Source organism: Clinocottus analis, unplaced genomic scaffold, assembly GCF_023055335.1.
Source record: "Clinocottus analis isolate CAN_PGR_092001 unplaced genomic scaffold, fCliAna1.0.p SCAF_25, whole genome shotgun sequence".
Taxonomy (NCBI): domain Eukaryota; kingdom Metazoa; phylum Chordata; class Actinopteri; order Perciformes; family Cottidae; genus Clinocottus; species Clinocottus analis.
Genome location: NW_027175987.1, coordinates 5,862,204 through 5,868,574, shown reverse-complemented (window position 1 = coordinate 5,868,574; position 6,371 = coordinate 5,862,204).

The following is a 6,371-nucleotide window of genomic DNA, read 5'->3' as shown; positions in this document are numbered from 1 at the left end:
AAACACAAACAGTTTAATCATGCCTGCTGCAAACCCTAATGCAGCGTTTCAGAGCAGCAGCCCAGCACACTAAGGCCTGTCTGGGGAGCCCGGACTCCCAACTGCGTCTCACATGAGCAGTCCAGTAAAATTAGTTGATGATTGATCCCACTCTAGTGGGAGTGGAATGTTTTTCTTTTTCCTACTCCTAAATAGATATTGTATTCAAATAGAAGAACAGCCATTGACTTTGTAATCCCTGTGCAACAGTAGCTGACGAGCAGGAAAAGTCAAGTGTTGTATTTGTCTGTGTGCCACGCTTATCTCCTCTGGTCCCCACAGGCCTGGCTTGTCAATGTCAGTAGCTTCAAGCTACGCTTAGCTGTCTCTGATATTAAAGAGCACTATCTCTGAGGTGGCCATTTGGGGAGACAGGTTTCTTTTCTTTCCAACAAAGACACTCTTTCCCATAATATTGTGAACATTTTTACCGTGTCAAGCTGAATGCACTTTCACCAGAATATAACATTTGTAGTCTTTATATCTCTGGATATGGATTTCATTCAATCTGCCCTTTATGTATCTTTATAAAAAGTATACTTACAATAGCGGTATTGGATTTCTGTTTGCATTTGCAATATTTTATTTCACTCTTGATATTTGAACAATTAAAACACATACAATAGTGTAAGTAAAAATTAATTCATTTATTAATAAAATAATCAACCTCAATATATTGAATGCAAAGCCGATTTCTTCTAAATGTAAGATTTTAATAATTTGGATTAAATGCAAAGAATGTTTCAGTCTTTTGGAATCCTGTATTAAAATCAGCTGCCCTGCATGCACCAATTTAGCAGTAATTACAAAAGCACCCAGTTTTATCTCTACTTGCGTGAGTCCGATGGTCTGTTATGTACTTATTAAAGTGAATTATCTCTGATAATCATTCTAATCGGGATTCGGCTCATGTTAGCAGGCTTCCTGCTGAGTGCTAATGTCTAATTACAGCGGAGCACGTCTTGATGGGAAGGGTGCCCCGCAGCCCTCCAGCTCCATATTCTGCTCTGCCTCTCTATCCTTGTCTAATCACACACTGGACTGTCAAGTACACATCGTAGCCAATCACTGATGATCAGCAGTTGATCAAAGAAACCAGAAAGATCCTGATCAAAAAGACTGAGAAATGTGGGGCGGGAGTACATTCATCACAAGATCATATTCTTCCCCTCAAGATGACCTTGATACCCTGAAGATGGGTCATCCATACACTTTGCTTATTTATGTGTGTGTGTGTGTGAGAGTGTATATTCTCCAAATGCAATCAATAAGCTATGCAGCTTTTAAGACACACGCAGAACAATTGTTAAATATTCTCTTGTAGTTCTACAGCTGACTGAAGTAAAATGCAACTCCAGGGGGAAAAACTTTAAAAAGACATTTCCTAAGTAATGAGCACTGTACAAAAAATGTATTTACTGTTATATTCTAGGCAATCCATCATTACCAAGACAGGCAGTGCACATACAGTGTAGTCTGCATATTAAAAAATACATAGAATATGAATCTTCATATAAAAACTTTGTCCAGGACAGAGATGTGTGTATTTCCCCTTCTGTTGTCTTTCATGAAAATAAATTGAGTGGAAATCCACTTCCAAGGTTGGTCATTACCAGTGGTAGGTAGAGTGATTTCATGGCAGCAGATTGGAAAATGGCCCTTTGTAGCAACTCCATTTACATAGAGAACTGCTGATGGTTCACAATAACAAATGTGCCATAGTCGACAGAGAGCTGCTCTGCCCGTTGTCTTTCACTGACACTTGATAGTAGTGCGTGTACAATTATGCATAATGCACTAATGGCGGTTTCTCATAACTGTCAGAGAAGCTGTGGGTAAAGTGTTTCCTTTGCAGACAACTTGATGCTAGGTCTACCGCCGGCACGTTTTGATTTTGCTGACACAAGTACCCCTGACAACAAAATAGCATTGTATCAGCTGAACGTCTGCCTCGGCCAGCCTTGCAAAGTTATTGAAAAAAAAGAGTTTAAAATTGCTTATTGAGAACAGAGTGTCACAAGTTTTCTGTGCTTATTTTATTGAAAATAATATCTCAAGAGTGAGAAAAATGAACACAGGGCAATGTCTGGACGTTACTGTTTGCAATTATTAAACGTTGTTTTTATTTAGTGGAAGTTAAAAATCCTTGTTCAACTAATTTAAAGGGTGATGTTTCTACAGCTGTGGGGAGCGAAGCAGACATCAACACAACATTAAAGTATTTATGGCGATATATATTTCATGCTGACTGGTCCATAAGGATTAGAGCGGGACACATTAATGGGGAGAAGCAACCATTACAACAACAAGCTGATAAAAAATTGATTATGTTTTCTTGCTTAACTCTGTTAACTATGTCAGAAGGTAATTAGCGACAACAGCAGTAACAGTTTAAATTATACTGAATTGTTCAAAAATCATGTCGGCAATAGAAACACGAGCGCCCCTGTAGGCATCACATTTGAGAATGCCCACTGCAATACAATTAAAACATTTTTAGTAATATTGATTAGTTATAACTGTTTTAGGATATACTTTCTTGAAACATTAATTGCACATTTAAAATGTATCCGTAAATATTTCTTGGATTCGGATCGACCACAGCTTCAAACCAAGTGGGAATGAAGGTATTTTGAACATTTAATTGGTTCAGTGAATCATACTTCAGGGCAAAAATAACAAAATCAGTTTACAAAAACCCTTGCAATTTTGGTTGCAATTAGATCATTTTTAAGCACATTTTTAATACTCACCTATATTATCTGGGCCTAATATATGTCATTATATTATTTTATATAACTTTTCACTTTCAATAGGTAAAGTAGCAAATTAGATATCTACATTAAAATAAGATTCTTATTTCTTTTTGTTTGTGTGTGTACTTTATCAATATACTGGGTCTGCCGTGTGTCGGTCACATTGAAACTCTGGCATCCATCTTCACTAGCAAAGTCTGCTTTGTTGAATCTCAAAGGTTGGAGAGGACATTAATCTAATAAAAGAGTAACCTGAAATTCATTGGAAATAAAGTCGAGTCGAGTTGTAAGTCCAGCCCTGGTTGCCACTTTGCCTTTTTTTTTTTTGTACCCTGTAAAATCGAAAATAGATAAAACGTAAAGTCACAAAAAAATGTTTTGTGTGATGGAATTTATGTCCAAGTTTTTTAATTATTGTCACAGAAATTTACTTGTCTCATGAAGTCTGCTGTCACCCAAACAGCACTCTGAGTCGCACTGCCTCAAAATCACTGAATTAGAAAGAGTAGTCCTACACACTGTGGTCCTTAGAAGAAAATGTTATTTATTTATTCTAGGCCGCCCCTTGAGTCCATCTCCAAAATCACGCAGCAAAACCCTGGGAGTGTGATGTTTCTCAATAGTTTCCACTCCACTGTTCACAGTTCAAATGAATTTCTGTGAAGATTTATTCTTCACAGCTAATCACTTGTTACTTGGATCGAATGAGTACAGTAAGTCACACTTGCTTGCACTTTACAGAAAAAGAAAATAACCACGACTAAATCATTGCCTCTGTGAGGTGATTCACTCAGAGTGATTGGATTTCAAAGGACCCCCCAACCCCTCCCCAACTCCCAACCCCCAGATGTATAAGCACCTCATTGCTTTTTAATTTAAGATTAACTTTACTTTCTCTGTCTCTGACAAAGGCGAGGCTGGGGGTACGCCTTTGTCTGCTGGCTGTCTCGTTCCCTCGCTCGCTCCCTAATATGTGTTGCTGGTTCAGTGTCATCAGTTACATGTCTGCCAAGCATCACACGTCGTCAAGTTACTCCCAATGACATCCCACTGTTCTGACCATTGATTGGCAGGTCAAGCAGCGAGTGCAAGCAGGAAATCAATAGCAGAGGACCTCTAGACAGTACAGGGGGAGTCTTCAAGGAACTGGCCCGCTGGACACTGCCAATCACCAACCACAAAATGAAAGGCCAGCCAGCCATGAACAAAAGCTATCTCCAGGCAGAAACACCAGCTTGGACCGTAGATGGATTTATGTTTAGGTAGAAGTTTCTCCGATAGTCTGAGAGAAGGAAAGACGGACAGGGAAAGTTTAAAAAAAATATATATTTGCATTACTTATGCTCATTCATATGTTAAAACTCAAGAGAGATCTAGGACCTTTTGGGATTTGGCATTACCAAACGTAGGCTCTTTATCTTAAGATGCAGTTGCACCAGGTCTGACAGTCTAAGCATGACAGAGCAAGCTTATTAGCATCTAGTCAGTCATATCCAACCAGTGGAAGAAATAGGAGATGCAAACAGAGTATACACATGACTATATTCCCCCTCTAGCCTCCTTAAAATATGGCCTGAGGGACCCTTGAGGCTTAGTGGAGTTGTGCTTTGTCCTCCTTGGTGATGTTTTTCCCATTTTTCTCAGACACAGTTTGGATGCTGTTGGCGCATCACCAAAACAAACACTCAACTGACACAGGTGACAATAATTCTGGAGCAGATTTGAAAATACAACCTAAAAAGGAAATGGGAAAACCATAAATTTTGCAGTGACACTCGGGTCTGCCTCCGTGTCAGAAACAGGGTTGTAGTTTTGGCTCTTGGAGGACCCAAAGGAATGTTTTCTCCTTTTCCCAGACACATGCACTTCTCTTGGAGACATATCTTTATAACGTGCACTGTTAAAGCCAAGATCACAGTAACTGAAGGACAAGACGGAGAAACAGAGTGTGAGTTATGCTCCTCTACCGTTGCAGTTTTATCCTCACACTCCCTGCCTCACAATCAATGACCTTTGATCCTGCTCATTTATCTCACTGCTCAAAATATATTGAGATGATTCATTGTGCACAGTGCTCAAGGGTGTGAACTTGACGAATCAATGGAACAAAGAACAGCAATTATACACTTTCTACAAATGTTAGGGCCCATGTGATACAAATGTTCACAACAATTATTAGTTCGTCCGTTTTTGTAGCTCCATGCACTTTTGAAAGTCGAACCTGTCCTTAACATTTCTGTAGTTTCATGAAGCTGCATTATTCACCAAAAGTTATGCGCTTTTCACTGATTCATTTCAAGTAAAGCGCCAGACAATTGTATATAATTTCACTGGAGAAAGGGAATAATTCTTTGCTTGTATATAATTAAGCAATTGGCTGGTCAGACATTTGTTTGTTGGAATGGAGGTTCACTACTACAGAATAAGAATGGAAATCAATGACCTTCCTTGTGGCCCCTGGCAGTTTTCAACTCCTGTTACTTTGTGTCCCCGTCATGCACCTGTCTATTCACAGTGCAGCGTGTACATAGACCCTCCCCCTACCTGCATTTCCATGGTAACCACTGGAATTAAAAATGCATCAAAACTTTCCAGTGCACAAGGAGAATGGCAGCAGAAAGAGGCAATGACAGCAGGCGATGGCGTGTTCTCCAGCTGCCTGACAGAAATGTACCACATTACGCAAATGTACTAAAAAACCTCTCCCTCGCATACATGCTCCAATGTACTAAAAATCACATCCACATAATGTCACCCTCACCTCACCTCTTGTTTTCACAGAACAATGGAACTGCTTTCAGTATAAATTCTCCTGTTGCTGACAATGGTTTCTCCCCAGCCTCGGCCCATCTTTTTATGATCTCTTGTATCTACAGTGCATTCCTAATGCTCTGTGGATGGATGGTGTACTCTGAACTCCTGCCTCCACCCTACATTTCAAATGTGGATGTTTGTGAAATGGACTGGAATGAAATGGAAAAAAGAGAGTGTCTTATTTCCACCTCACCATCTCCTTTCCTAACTTCAGTTTCATTGGCCTCTCTCACTTTCTCCCTGGAGATTAATGATAAAATGTCCAGCATTTGAAATGGGGCCGTCCCTTTTGCCTTCAATGACTGTTGAAGACAGGGACGATAATAATCTCAGTCTTTGGTATAATTTGCCAATTTTAGTGCAACCACTGAAATGAGACAAAGAGGTCTGAGGTCTGTCACTTAGCCGTGACAGCAGTGGGCCAGTTAATAGGCTATAAGTAGAGAAGCTCTACCTATCTTGAGTGACGGTCAAACTTGATTTTGGCTGTGGCTTTATTACGCAGGATAACAATCTGAAAAAAAAAATCTGTAGTAGTTTGGATACCTCTAGGGCAACGCACCCGGGCAGTGTCTGACAAGTGTCACAACACTCGCGCCGTCTGATTTCTCGTGGCGTCATGACATGTGTCATTGCGGGTTGATGCATGTCACCGCATCAAGATGCGCCACCTTCCTGTTTCCCAGCCTCACCATGCATCAATGCTCCAAAATAATAGTCATTTTATCACGTTTGCTCCCTAGATGCACACATCCTGGTTAT